At 39.3% G+C, this 15,907-nt stretch overlaps 1 protein-coding gene across 1 annotated transcript in view; it reads left to right on the top strand.

Moving 5' to 3' along the window:
• Window positions 1–3,970: 3,970 nt before the first annotated feature.
• LOC122789919 (cytokine receptor common subunit gamma-like) overlaps window positions 3,971–15,907 on the top strand; it is a 1,562,088-nt gene continuing 1,550,151 nt past the window's right edge. Inside the window, exon 1 of the mRNA XM_044057381.1 lies at window positions 3,971–4,198. The gene's annotated coding sequence lies outside the window, so the exon portion shown is untranslated. The remainder of the gene's footprint in view (window positions 4,199–15,907) is intronic.

The following is a 15,907-nucleotide window of genomic DNA, read 5'->3' on the forward strand; positions in this document are numbered from 1 at the left end:
GCTTTCCCTCATCCAGGGCATTGGTGACAGTCTCAAAGATATCAACCAGGTTCAACAGGCAAGATCTGCCCTTGACGAATCCGAACTGGGTGGGGTCAAGTGTTTGGAGACTGCATATGTCCTTATTTATGAGATCCATAATAATACACTCCAAGGCTTTATGGATCAGACTTGTCAAGCTAATAGAGCAGTAGTTTCCAGGGTCAGTAGTGGCACAACCTTTGGGCAAGCAAGTGGATGACAATGGCAATTCTCAACTCTGCTGGAATGAAGCCTGTACTTAGGCTGTGGTTGAATAGGGTGCTCAACAGCGAAGCCAGTTCTTGCTGGAGGTGGTGCAGAATACATCCTGGGATACTATCGGGTCCCATGGAAGCTGTGTTCTTTGCCTTGGATAGGGCATGCAACACTTGATCTACAGAGATATGAGGTGCAGGACAAGTATCGGGGATGTCAGAAGGGCCTTTGGGAGGACGGGGGGTGAAGTTTGCACTGAACCTATCTGCTAGCAAGTTGGCTAGGTCAACAGTTTCAGTGCAAGTGATACTGTTAAGTATTAATTCAGAACAAACCTGGGCTTTGCCACAGATGTTCCTGATGTAACTGAAGAAGACTTTATGGTTTCGCTTTGTTTTGGAGGCTAGTTTTGATTCATAATTGGCCTTGGAGGTTTTCTCGAGTGATATAATTTGTTTGTTGAGGCTATGGAGGGAGTTTTTTGGCTAAGGAGGGAGTTTTTTCAATTTGGAATTTGTTCCTTTTTGCCCTTGGACAACAGTTTCTTCCTTTTGTTGTAAGACTTGTTGACAGAGGATGTCCAGCAGGCAGGTTTGTGTTTCCTTGAGGAGCAGGTTTTAGTTCTATTGGGTATGGCTGAGTCCATGCAGTTGTACAGATTTCCATATGCTGCATTGGCATACTGTTTAGCATAGCTGTCTGCATCCTCTAAAGGGGTGATGGTGAGAAGCTACAGATACCCTCCCTTAGGAGGTTGTAGTCAGCTTTTGAGAAGTTTTTTTAGCTTGATTACGGCTGGGGGGGGGGGTAGGATAGAAACTTTGAATGAGACAGTCCGATGATCTGATCTCACCAGGGAAGAACATACTATGAGAGTGGTGCAGTGGTCACCCATGTTAGTGAGAACCAAGTCCAGAATGCTATTTCCCCTTGTGGGGGATGAGACAAGCTATTCTACTGCATTACAACTGATGAAGTCAAGGAATCATTGAGAGAGTGCATTGGTGCAGGAATAATTCACCCAGTCTATGGTGGAGTAGTTGAAGTCACCAAGGATCTGGGTGTTAGGGGGTACTTTGATGGAGTCAGGTAGATCCATGTAAGAGGAGTATGTGTCCTGAGTCATGGATGGGGGTCTATAGCTAGCTATAATGTGGATGGGTGTCTTGCCAACTGTCAGTTCCACCTGGAGTAATTCCAGTGCATCATGCTGGCAAACCAGTCTAGATGTGTGTCTTGCCTTAATGAAGATAGAGACTCAACCACCCTTAGTGATCCTGGCCTCAAGTTGGGTCATAATGTGTGGAATGAGGTATTGCCTGGTAAGGCAGAAGTGCTCTCTGCAGCCCTGAACCAAGTTTCCATGACCGTACAGACACTGGCATCTTCCAGTGTAAGAAGAGCCTCCAGTGAGTCCATTTTCAGGTTAAAGCTCCTAGTTTTAAGCAGCATGACCTTCAATTTGGTTTTTGACAGATCTTTTATGTTGGAAAGTTTGTCTTTGGGACACTGCCTAAAATAGGCACAATGGGGGAGGTGAGAACCTTGGCCAGGATCCAGAAACCCAGTGTTGACAGGTGAAGGCCATCTCTGGCAAAACATCGGGGCCTGTTGACCATGTTATCCAAGGCAGACAGATACTGGACCCCCTTGAATGACACCAGAAACTAAGCCAAATATTCAAGTCTATTATTTTTTGTTGGTATTTTGGTATCATTCTTGGTGAAGGCAGGATGCTGCTTAGGGCTAGGGTCATACCTGCCTGGAACGCATACTCTGAGAGTTCAATCATGTCTCTCTTCATATAGTCCAGGGAGGTACATCTCAAGTCATTTACAGCAACATGGACAATGACAGAGTCGTACTTGTACTTGTCCAGGAGAGACTTAAGTGTGTTCGTGATGTGGCGGATTCTGGCACCAGACAGAATGTTGAGGGGGACATCGGTGTGTCTCACAATTGAGTCACCAATGACTAGTATGTTTAGTTTATTGCTATGTCTTGTGGACTGTGATAGTTTATTGTTTTGCCTTATGAGCTGTGTTTGTGAGACACTGGCGTGTTGTTTGCTGTGTGTGATGTGCTTGGTGTTGTGTGCGGAATGTTTTTGAGTGTGTTTTGGAGATCTCTGCTACTTAGGTAAGTTTTTATTGAGGACTTTTGCATAGGTTTGTGTGTGTTGTGCTTAGCTATGTGATGTGAGTGGTGTGGTGTTTGTGCTGGCAATTTCCTCTTTGCCAGGAGTACTGACTGTGGTAGAAGTCAGCATGGACTCCAGGTTACTGATGTACATGCATTTCTCGCAGGTGGAAGAATTATATGCTAGGAGAAGAGAGTTGTCAGTAAAAAGGAGGCAGTTGTTACATTGTCTCAGTATGCCCATGCTGACCAGGCTGCTGGAGAAACTGATGGGAATTTTCCAGACACAGTATTCCAGATGCTTGGGTGGACTTATGGGGAGAGGGTTTTGATAAGGATTTGTCCACAAGAGTGTAGACCACAAGAACCTTCTTAAATGTAAAGTAACTAGCCCGAAGCACAATTACTAAAACCAAAACTAAGATGCTTAGAATAACAGATACATTCAATCAGGCTACTAACAAGCAGTAGTAAATGCAGCAGAATAAAAGCACTTTAAAATAAGGTAATGTATGAAGATCACAATTACAGTAAAAGTATTTTTTAAGTGGAGATAAAGGAAACAGAAGATAGTTCAAGATTAGGGAACTAAAGGGGTCGGCCTTCCCAAATGCTCTCTCTCTCTACTTAGTACACTGAGCTGATGAGATAGGACAGGGAGAAGTGTCCAAAGTCAAAGAAACAAGGGGGTATTCCTACTCAAATGATCTTTAAGATTTGTATATTTGTTCTTTAAACTTCATGATACAGCAGCACTAATGTTTATTGTAAAACAAAATTTTGTAAATGAAGTACAATCTAAAATATATATATTTGTGAAGTTAGCCAAGGCAGGCCTTTTCCAGAAATGGATATTTGTCATTGCAGCCCTAGTTTCAGTCCTTATACAAAAGAAAGGCTGGTTTTAATCAGTGTACCTCAGTGTGAAAGGAATAAATAAATACATAAATACATGCATAATACCCATGTCCATGAACCCCATGCCCCAAGTATTCTCTCTATCCAGCTGCCTAACTCTACAATAAGTGAAGCAAGCACATAGTAATTCTGAATACTGCTGCTGCAAAAGTTATATCCCACTACCTAAAGAACTTTCACAGCCGAATTTCACCTGCACTTGCTAAAGTTCACAAGGAACAATACATTTTGTTAAACTTATGTAAGGCAATTTCCAGGACTGGAGCTAATAACTTGATTTGTTAAATCATGCATTAGTAACTTCTGTTTTGTTGTGTTGAATCTGCTAGAAGGATATCCCCACCTCCACTCACACACTCACAGGCTTTTTACTAGTGAAGGTGAAGTTAAATTAGCAGTTTAGCATATTTTACTCTCATCAGTGTAATATATCCCTGGAAAGACAAGGAAGAGCCCATAACCATAAAATTAAATGCTGTGACTAAGGTTGCCACGTTTCATCGTGGCTAAAACCAGAGTAAAGCCACACCCCTTGCATCACCCATAACCCCGCCCACCCCCTCTCCCACCCAAATTCTGCCCATTTTGTGATGCCACGATGACATCACCCAGCAGGGAACACCCTCTTTTTCCATTCCTGCTTCCTGCTTTGACTAAAGTGAAGTATTTAGAGTTCAGAGATCTTGTCTTTGTATCCACAAATAATCTACCTCACTGATGGTTTTTGCTGGTAAACCATCGGGTTGGGGGGTAACTGCATTCCACTGAAGGAACTGACTGCTCCTCCCTGCATCTCAGCTTGTTCCCCCCACTACTTTTGCCTTTGTGACTCCACATTCACCGGCACTTCACTACCGCATACCCCAAGTGATATCTCCATCCAGCTGCTTCACTCTGCCATAAGGTACAGTGGATTCTTTTATTTTCTTAACAGTTACAGTTTACTTCCTTTTGGTTCAACCTTGTACTAGAAAAAAACAGATACAATTTTGCTGTGTTAAACTCCGGCTAAGTGTTATGTCTTCTGCTGTTAATATGTAGTAAATATATCAGCAAGTTTCTACTGAATGTTTTACTCCAGGTTTCAGCAATAGCAGCTAAATGTTGTCTTTCTGCTGTTAATGTGTAGCAATTATATTAGCAAGTTTCTACTGGTCTTTTTTACAGTAGAATTCAGTGAAGCCATCTAATTTTTGCTTTTTGTATTGCAGTTACATCAAGTAAGTCTGCAGTGTGCTGCAATCAGAACTCGGAATAATAACTTAATTTGTTAAGTCATGCATTAGTGTGTTCTATTTTATAGTGTTGAATCTGCTGGAAGGATATCCCCACCTCTACTTACTCACTCACACGTCTTTTACTGTGGAAGGTGAAGCTAAATTAACACTTCAGTATATTTTATCAGTATAATATATACCTGGAAAGACAATGAAAAGCCCATAACCATAAAACTAAATGCTGTGTCTCAAGTATTTAGAGTTCAGATACCTTGTCTTTGTATCCATGAACATTCTACCTCACTGTTTTTGGTGGTAAACCATCTGGGAGGGGGGTTCTTTCTACTCTGTTCACTTTCCTCACTCTGCTCCCCTGCCCCCATATCCCACCCAACTTATCACCTCTAATAATACCCCATGCAAGCCACTCCCTTTCAGTCTTATTAACAAATTATATACAACTCTACCTTGTCCACATCCACATTTCATTCACACCTTACTTAATTTTATTTAACCAAACGTATTTACTTTCCCTTACATTCACCACCTTGAATGCTCACCCCCCTGCTATAATTCTTTGCATCTTACTCTACAGCACCATCACAATGCAATTACTACATCAAACTATCTTTAACTCTAGGCTTACAACCTTCTCTTCTACTTTACACAGATCAAACTAACATTGCACCATAATTTTACTACTGACCAATCACATCTCCTCCACTCCTCTTTATCACAAACCACAAAGCAAAACACCTAACCAAATTGTCAAAGCCCACCTTGAAGTCAAAACATTTCTAACCATACCTTAAGCTGCGTACATATCACTAGATAACATACATCTCTATTTACACCTGATATTACATTTTAACACATAAGTACTTTTACTATTTTTAAACCCACCATCACAGTTGAGCTGCTCCTTTTAACTTGCCTAACTTATTTACACTTAATTCTCAACCTTGCTACAACTATATCCTCACATACCCCCACACACCAGTACACATCAACAACCTCAGCCAACTATCTCCCCAGTAAACAACTCAGCACCTCACATATCTCCTCCCAGCTTTCCCCCTATACCCTCCCATAGTATTCAAGCCTCAAATTGTCCTCCTCATCTCCTGTAAACCACACCTGATACCAGTACCATTACCTATGGAAAAAAAAACCACTTCCCATGGTACTCATTCCTCATTACCTATCTACTCAAATGTGGATACATACATCCTAACCCAGGCCCACCCTCTAATCCTAACCACAAGATTCACCCCAAAGAGTTAAATATATTTACACTGAACCTTTGAAGTATACATAATAAAATAGCCCCACTGCATGCCTGGATTGATCAAAAGAAACCTGACATACTAGCTCTTCCCAAAATATGGCTACACCCCAATGTAAAATACTCAGAAATAATACTCCAAACTTTACAATAACCAGAAATGATAGATCTAAAAAAAGGGGTGGGGGATAGCCCTGCTATATCCCTCTGTACTGAGCATTACATCCTACACCAGTAATATAACCATATTTTCTAATGCTGAGGTACTAATCTCTTTTTGGAACCTCAACACATTAAAAAAAATTTGCATAATAGTACTATGTATCCCACCAGGTCACACTATACCAGTGTTGGAAAGTATTTTATCCTAGACATCCCAAACAATAAACCTCAAAACAATAAGTTTAGGAGATGTAAGAGCTTCCAACTACTAGCTGCCAATCCACCCTAGACTGTATCCTAGTATCCCACCCCACCAATTACCCTCTTCCGGTACACTGTCTAGTTCCCTGAGCAATCATCTGCCAGCTTATTCCCTTAGAATAAACTAACAGCAGCTAAGAGTACTCACTGTAAAATCAGTTAGGAATTCAACTAATTTTTGTCAGCATAAACTTAATCTCTTACATGAAATAGACTGGACACCCCTTAAACAGCTAACCCTTAATGATGTTGTACTATACTTTAATGAAGCCTTCCTTGACGTACTTAATACCCTAGTCCCATTCGTATGAAAAGAATCAAAAGGACATTAGCACCACGACTCTCTATGGAATGTAAACACATGATGAAGCAAAGGGACCTAGCCTGGACAACACGGAAACTAAATAAAAATGAACAAAATCATGTCAATTTCAAAACACTACATAACAAAGTGACAACACTAATCAACAGAGATAAGAGGTCATACTATTCCCAGCTTCAACTTCAGCACAAAATCAACCTCAAAATCTTTTTGCAATCCACATCTTCTCAACTTAACCCTGGAACAAACAGGAGAGCACACCCCATCACCTGATACCCCTCCATCACATATAGCCAAAAACTTTTAACAAGCACTTCATAAAATCAATATCAGACCTACCCAACACCCCCACCCTTCAACCTATTCAGAAGCCAACCTTATGCTGTTAATTACTTCTAAGCCTGTCATTACTAACCCTCCTAGTCAACAAAATGTCATACAAACCCCATTCTCATTTCAGCTCATAACCACTGACAAAATTAAGAAACTGCTACAAAAAATAAAACCCTGCTCCACCTCAGCTAATAATCTTCCACCACACTAAATCATTTGCCTACCCAATCAGTATCCTTATAAATAGGCCTTTATTCAAATCAGAAGTACCTGCCATATGGAAAGAATCTCAGATCACCCCCATTCAGAAAGGAGGCAACTCTTTCGAACCATCCAATTTCTGTCCAATATCCATCTTGTCACCCATGTCCAAAATTCTCGAGAGAGGTATCTGTCAGCAGGTTATGCAATATCTACTTCAAAACAATCTTTTAACCAAAACCCAACATGGCTTCTGACCCAGTCACAGCACAGCTACAACCCTATTATCCTTTACAGACACTGTGAACAAGGCCAGCAATGCAGCAAGATATACAGCCTCATTATTCCTTGATCTCTCCAAGGCCTTTGACACAGTGTCTCACCCCTTACTATTGAACACACTGTCTAACGTAGGCTTCTCACATAACATAGTAAAATTTTTTCAGAGCTACCTCAAGGATAGTAAACAAGCAGTGAAATGGTCCAATGAACTCTCACCCTTTCTCCACAACCCTACTGGAGTATCTCAAGGTTCCATCCTTGGATGCCTACTCTTCAACATTTTCACAAACAACATTTGCATTGCCTCTCACCCTAGAACCCTCATTCAGTATGTTGATGATTCCACCATAATCCGTACTGCACAATCATTACCAGAACTACGTTCAAAAACTTAGCAGTCCTTTACTGCAGTAGAATCCTGGCTAAGAAATGCCCAACTCCTTCTTACTCCAAAGAAGACTAAACTAGTACTCCTTCACCCCAAAACACCTCCCAGGTCAGTGATCATTTCAATAGCCTTGCATCTGACAACACTGTCATAGAAATAGTGCAGGAAACCAAACTTCTAGGAGTTATCATTGACAATAAACTTTCATTTGACCCCCATATACAGCAAAATATAAAGAAAACTCATCACAAACTGGGACTCTTATATAGAAACAAACATTTATTTACTACAGCAACCAAAACTACCCTTACAAAAACATTTTTACTTCCCTTCCTTCTTTATGGTGCCCCTATCCTAACTAACTTACAAGCTTCTACCTTAAGCAAGATGGAGCAATGCTACAACAAAGTTGCAAAGTTTGCCACAAACTCTAAATGTCACACACACACCACTGTAAACCACTTGCAGAACAAAACTGACTTGAACTGCCCAACTAACTTGCCTTTATTCAGCTATCCACCTTGCCCACCCTTATTTTCAAGCCTTCTACCTGCCCTGCACTAGCCAATCTAGTGACATCTTACACATCAAATCAATCCCTACAATCAGAAGATAACAATCTCTTAGCTATCTCAAAACCTATAAGAAAACCAGGTCACTCTCTGTATGCATATTCTGTCTCTATACTTTGGAATTCACTACCTCTGTCTACCAAGTCTATGCCTAGCCTGACCCATTTCAAAGCCTCTTTTAAAATCATCTCAAAAATACATGGCTCTGCTCCTGCATGAAGCCTGCCTAATACTCAACTCTTCCTCTTCTTTCACACTACCCTCATCCTTCTCTACTGTCACATTTCACTCCCTCATAGTCTATAAGATCATAAGGCTCGCCTAACTCCTTCTCTGTTTCTATACCATATCCTTAAGCTACTGTTCAGACGGTAATGCCTCTATTCTTCTTAACTCTCTCACTATTTCTGCATCACTAACTTTCTGGCTATTATTTTACTAAATGAAACCAACATTCTGTTTTCATGTACTATAACAGTGAGTGTCATACATTGCACTACTTACATACTGTTTTGGACACTATCTACTAATAGGCTATGTCTATAGTGAGAGTGACTAAAATTGTCTACAATGTTTTAAGTCTATAGAATTGCCTAGATGTGTGGTATCTTGTAACATAGCATATATTCTTCCAACTCATTTGTGCACAGTATTTCTCATGTCATTTATATTGTATTGGATTATACTGTATTTGTATTGTACTGTATGTGGACCTTTACTCCCTGGGGCACTCCTGAAAACGGGTTCTGTAGACCCAGTAAGACCATCCCAGTAAACAAATAAATAAATAAATATAGCATATTAATTTTATACAAAAGGAAGCTGGTGACAGCTTCCTCTAAGTACTTTGTTTACTTATTAAGGAATGTCAGTATAACTGTGTGCAGGGACAACAAATTAGCACAAATTCTGCCGATGCTCATCTTTTTCTGTGCATTATGTAGTACTGTCCTATGTTTCACAAACAGTTCAGAGAGACAGTAGGATCGTAGCCACATGAAGGTGACAAATACCTGTCCATTATTTACCAAGGAAAACAAAACAGTTTGATTCATGTTTTTCTACATACTGCATTAAGAAGAAAAAATATGCATATGAGTCTTCTGCCCAACCTTACTATGCGCTCCAAGAAAAGATGCCTGGACTTGATATATTACTTAAAATATTCCAGCCCTTCAATCATTTTCTAGATAGAGTCACAAACAATTTACTTTTCCAGGTATATACTCAATTTTAAAAATAATATATAAATGAGGCCGCATACATGCACTCTAAAAAGAACAGCTGCTAGATCTGCTCAGCCCTGTGATTTTAACACTCAGTCTGTATTTTATCACATCACTGCACACGTGTGATGGATGAATACTTCTGCAATGGCTCCCAATCTGCTATTTCCCTATCCTTTTTACTTCTCCTTTTCCTTTTTTTTCCAAAAGGCTGCTTTTCTCTAAGAAGGTTACCAGCCAGGGATTAAACTAGTAGCTGAAGAGCTCCAGTGTATCTGACTGGCTGCTTATTTAACCTTGGTCTGAAAAAGATGCGACCTCATCTACAGCTCTGATTGAAAGAGTTGATTGCCTTCTGACTCTTTTATGGTAAGCTGTAAAAAGAATAAGGAAAAAATGAAAGCTATTTTTAGCTGTAAGACACTTGCAGCTTTCTGCATTTCTTATTCCTATTAAGATATCAACATAGCTGCACTAAAATATGGCAGAGAAGCAAACAGCAGAAATGACTTCAGTACAACATGAGTATGTGCATGTGTTTTAGAAATCAAATACAGATGTATCTGCATGCGTACATCAGTATTATTGTCTTCCCAGATTTGCATTTTTTTCATCTGTGCAAATGTTCTTTAATGGTTAAGCGTATTTGCTTGATAATTGCCTAGTGGCTGCAATCTCGTGACTTCATTAAGTTGTAAGGGTCACATTTTTCCATACATGTAAATAGATCCCAGTGTGGCAGTGTAGAAAAATGAACACGTGTTGAGCTGACCTGCTAACCTGTTCTAAAACACCTCTCGCCTCACTGAAAAGGATGACATTCCAGTGTTCCATTATCTTAGCTAAGAGAGAAGACAGGAAACAGTCCCATTTAATACATTGCCTCCTTCACGAATACAGTATTCCAGATTAATTGAGATGCTGCTACATGTTTCTGTAAGTGAGAATTCAGGTCTCAGAAAGCGAGATCTCATTAAGTAGTATGCAAATGATTTACTTAGATTCATTTCTCTACTAAATACAAATTCTAGGATGGAAGCAGATATTTTACCAAAAAGACCCTTGTTGGAATTATAAGTTACAGGTCTCTGAAAATTTAATCAATGTGACAGAGGCATGATAACATAGCTCTAGCTATTGTTATTTTTCTCAAAGGTGTATTGACTTCACAGAGTTTATTTCACATAATTATGGGTGTTCAAGGTGCACATCCCTACATTGAGGATGTAAATGAAAAGTCAACTACTAGAAAGTTTTCGGCTTTTATTGACTGGACTTTTGATCACTCATTTAATTTGATAGGATACATTTGGAGTAGATGTCTGAAACCCATAGGAGATACATAATAGTATGTAGTTATGTAGTTTACCCATTAGGTGATACTTTTTCTGTTTTGCTTGCTGATGCATAGGAATATCTAAATTGTAATGACTAGTAAAACGTGAGTGGACAAAGATAGGGGCACACCACAAATGTTTGCAGGACTTAATTTTCATGCAGTGGTTTCAATAATGTGATTAATGGGGTGCTTGTAGTATTAAAGCAACACATGAAAAAACATTGATAAAATAATGCTCTCCCTTTAAACTATGTCAGTTGTGAAAAATAACAGGGGATTAGCACCATTTGGTATGACTGTTTTGCCCTTACCCCTTACCTTTTCTTAGCATATTCATCTTGCTTCCTCTATATATACACAAACACACACACACATATATATATATATATATATGTATGTATTTTTGTTCAGTAAAGTCTTTTATTCAAAGTGCTATACAATAACATTTGTTACAGTATCCTTTGAGTTTTTATTGAATTTTGTTTTATTTTTCATCATTACATACATCTTAACCTCCTGCCAATAATTATCATTCATCATTTATTCATGTATATTCTGACCCATTTTATCTTATTCGTGGTATATACCATTAAACAGTGAGCACAATGCTGAGGATCAGTGCTGGACAAAATGCCATTTCATCAGTTTATACACACAAACTCACCTGAAGGTACTTTGGTGCCTCACCAATTCATGTATCAGTGTGTATTTAGGATGAAAAAAGAAACGAGACACACTAGCAAACAGCTACATGCTTGGATCTCTTACTCACTACTTAGCAGTATGCCTTCTGTGGAGACGCTAAGTCCGGTCTGTGCCAATTCTATCAGATTCTGCAGGTATCCTTCTGCTTTTGAAATACTGACTCCATTCGAATAAGGATTCTGCTTCTGTAGTACTGATTGAACAGTAAAAACAGCCAAAAGCAAGCCTGGCATAGTGGGAGAACTGAAGCGTCTTCAGCAGTTGAACACAGGACAGAAACTTCTGGGCTGACAAAGCAGCAAGCTTTCTACTATGAGCTGCACCAATAAAGCAAAAGGCTACTGTGGTCTACCACAGGACTGAACTCACCAATCTAATGTCTAGCGTAAGATGACTGATGATATAGCTAAATTTGGTAATGGAAGCATCAGCACTTAGATGAACAATGTTGTTCTCTCTTTTTTATTCACTTTTTCTTTACTACTGCTCTCTAACGGGATGATTTTATCTACCTTTCCTTCTAAGTTTGGTAACATATGATAGCACTAGTTTTTTTTTTCAAATCTGCTGTTATTTTAATTATTACAGCAGTACTGTGCATAAGTATATATGTACACATATGTGCATGTATGCGCATGTATGTGTGTGTATCTATGCACACCAACACAGTTGCATGGTATGCTACAACACCTCAGTTTCACACTATTCAAAATGTTATTTCCTTGTATACCAATGCACAATATGGTTTCATCAAATATGTAAAGAATTATTCCAATGGTACTTGAAGCAGGACTTCATTTCTGCAGTCACCACCCACACAAATCAGTGTTCTTCCATGGAGAAGACCTGCTTTATTCCACAGGTAGGAGCTTCACCCCCATTCCTTCCATGGGTTATTGTTCTCAGTTTGAGATTGCATTAACTAAAAAAAATATTTTGTGGGACACAGTGCTGTCAGACAAGGTAATACCACAAACTGAGCTAAAACACATTCCTAAAATTTGTAGACCCCAAACAAACACACACAAGAAAACCATTCAAGTAACCATGTATAAGAAAAATAAAATCAGTAAAATACCTTCCAGTCTACTTTCAAGGATAAAGTCATTTAGTGGTGAGGGGAAAATAAATTATTTTTATTTTGAGTTACTCGGGTCTTTGTGTAGTTTATATATAGATCAGGATTCTGTGCAGCCAGCTCAGAGTCCCAATCTGGGTTTGCAAGGGGATGCAGCCCCCTGCCACACAATAAAAAAAGAAAACATTTACTTTTATCATCATACAGATGGGACAGTGTCATGTGATTGTCAATATTCCAGGCTTTGGTCATCTTAGCACTGATTACATTGTGTGTGTGTGTGTGTGTGTGTGTGTGTGTGTGTGTGTGTGTGTGTGTGTGTGTGTGTGTGTGTGTGTGAAACATGCCGTTTGTAATTCTGGTCAGTGTAATTCAGACATTTAAATATGAAATGTCTAAGCATTTTGCAAATTTGTGAGATGCAAGTGGTACTATTTTGCTTGGTCATCTGTGAAATGAGGATGTGGAATAGTCCAAGAATTGCTATTTGAACTTGATTACATAATTATCTGGGTCAGCCTTCTCCAGTTCTTTAAGGCAGATCAAGAAATGAGAGGTTCAATCAGTACAACCTGTTTTCTGCGTGATGAGTTTCAGCTACAAAACGTCAGTTGTGCTCCTGCAGTGAACTGTGAAAGGCATTCTCTTGAAGATCTGTTCATAAGGCTCAGCACCTGTACCTTTTGAATTTGCACTCCAAATGCTTTAAAAACATGTGATGGCATCTTAATGGAAGAAGTGCTTGGCATAAACATTAAGTGCATTTCAACAATATTGCTAAAGGTTTATTTTACTTCACATAAACACAGGACACCTATTGTGCACTGAAGGTTATATACAGTTCTTTTAGTGTTGCAAAATAGTTGGTTTTGACAATCATTCTCTGTCATTGATAACTCGGAAATGTGTTAGCTGTACTCACCATGTAATATGCTACCTGATCATCACATCTGAAAAGGTACACCTGGTTGAGATTTATTTTTAAAGTGTGAATTTATCTAAAACTGTAGATAAGTAAGAAAAATTTAAATCTGCATCCAGGGAAGGTCGTGTGACTCCTTAAGCAGTGGTATTATTTTGTGTAAGTTGCTTCAAAAATATTTGTAATTTTTTTTTTAAGCATGCTCCTCCTTTTCTCTCAGGAAGCATACACATGGCATTTAGTGAAGCCATGCAGAGTATAAAAGAGTGCAATCCTGTGCAAACTTTGCAGACTTACTGCCTTCAATGATCTATAAGCTAATATTCTGGGAGATGACTTCTGGCTAAGTTCCACTCTTTCCTTGAACCAGGTACACAGGATTTCAGGGACTCATTCTTCCTTCTCCTGTCTAGTCATCCTGCTTTTAATTAATTAATTAAGCATGGCTTGTCAGCACCCCAGACAGATGGCCTGCATCTGTTCCATCTCATTAGCTTGATTTAAAACAGCTTCTTACGAAATAATGAAGAAGTATTTAAATGGCTAAATATCTTATTTTAAATGAGTCAACTATATGGGAGCTTCATTGCTTTCCAGTTTATTTGATTATTATATGCCCAGTCCAGAACTATGAATGCAACATGCATTTTTGTGGCTGCTGTTCATCTCTTGATAATTACCATCTGGATTTCAGATTAGCAAGAGAAACAAAAGTAACATAAAATATGTTGTGAAAGTAAACTGGCAACCTCTTTCATCAAATAAAATAAATAAATAAGTAAGGTAATTGCAAATGGAACATTACATTTGCAATCACATAAAATAGCCAGATTTGCATTTCCATCCCCTGGAAATTAAGTATACTAACATCACACTAACAGTATATTACAGTGGAACTGTTGAAGTTCACCTGTAATGTAATATGACAACTCTCACCAAATACAAAAATGCCAAAATCTACTGCAGCCATAAATGTATAAATACATGGATCTATGTTGGTACATTGCAATTATGGAATATTGAACTGCATATAGTCAAGATCACATGATTGAAGTTCCATAATTTCAAAAAAAAAAACCTCAATGTTTTTGTGGTGGGATAATCCCCCTGCACCCATCATGTGGATGGGCTGCACCTCCACACCCCCTGCTAATTATACAAACTTCCTCTAGCATTGCACTACAGTGGGGAAAGGGTAAATTCCCTAATCCCCATTGTACCATGATATCCATACAGCTGTTTTGGCTTTTCAGAAAGTCAGTAATATGGTCTCAACCATATAAAATTTGACTTTCTGAGGTCTGTCTTAAAAATGTCACACACACACACACACACACATACACACACACACACACACACACACACACACACACACACACACACACACACACACACATATATCTTCATTGTGTTGTAACTAGGTACTGTATTACATTTTATGCAATTTAGATTTTACTCTTTTTTGCAACAGTTTCTTTCTTCTGTTGTAGAGTTTGTTTATGGCAGGGGACCACCAGATTGGCTTCCTTTGTTTGGAGGATAGCATCTTGGTTCTGTTAGGGATAGCACAATCCATGCACTCGTGTAAGTGCTTATAAAGTGCATTTGTGTAGGATTCATCAGTTGTACCTCTATTGTCCGTCTGTATGGATGTCGTGAAGTTTGCCACTTCTGTCTTAAGAAGTGTGAAGTTGGCTTTGGAGAAATTTTTTACTGTGGTTTCCCTAATAGCGGTTGGGGATGGGATGTGGATGTCTAGGCTGACTAGCTTGTGGTCAGATCTGACCAACAAGGAAATTACCTCTGGTGTGGAACACGGGTCACCCATGTTGGTAATGACCAGGTCTAGGATATTGCTGCCCCTGGTGGGTATGTGGATACGTTCATCCAAGGTGTTGGAATTTATGAATTCCAGAAAACGTTGAGCAAAAGAGTTGGTACATGAGTAGTTTTCCCAGCTAATGGTGGGGTAGTTGAAATCACCCATTATTAGGGTGTTGGGTTGTACCCTATTATTTTCCAGTGTATCAAGAAATAAGGATTGGGAATCCTGGGGCATGGTGGGGGATCTGTTGCAAGTTACAATTTGGATTGCAGTCTTGCCCAGAGTTAGTTGCACGTAGATAATCTCAGATGCATTATGCTGAGCAACTAGCCTGGAGGTGTGGATATCCTTAATGAATATGGACATGCCTCCACCTTTAGTGTTTTGGTCCAGGTTAGGTGGCCGAAAGGTGTGGTAAGAATTATAGCCTGGTAATGCAGGGGTGCTCTCTGAAGCCTTGAACGAGGTCTCCTTCACTGCACAGATGTCGATGTT

The sequence above is a fragment of the Protopterus annectens genome, chromosome 15.part0 (genome assembly GCF_019279795.1).
Source record: "Protopterus annectens isolate FY-2018-M chromosome 15.part0, PAN1.0, whole genome shotgun sequence".
Taxonomy (NCBI): Eukaryota; Metazoa; Chordata; order Ceratodontiformes; family Protopteridae; genus Protopterus; species Protopterus annectens.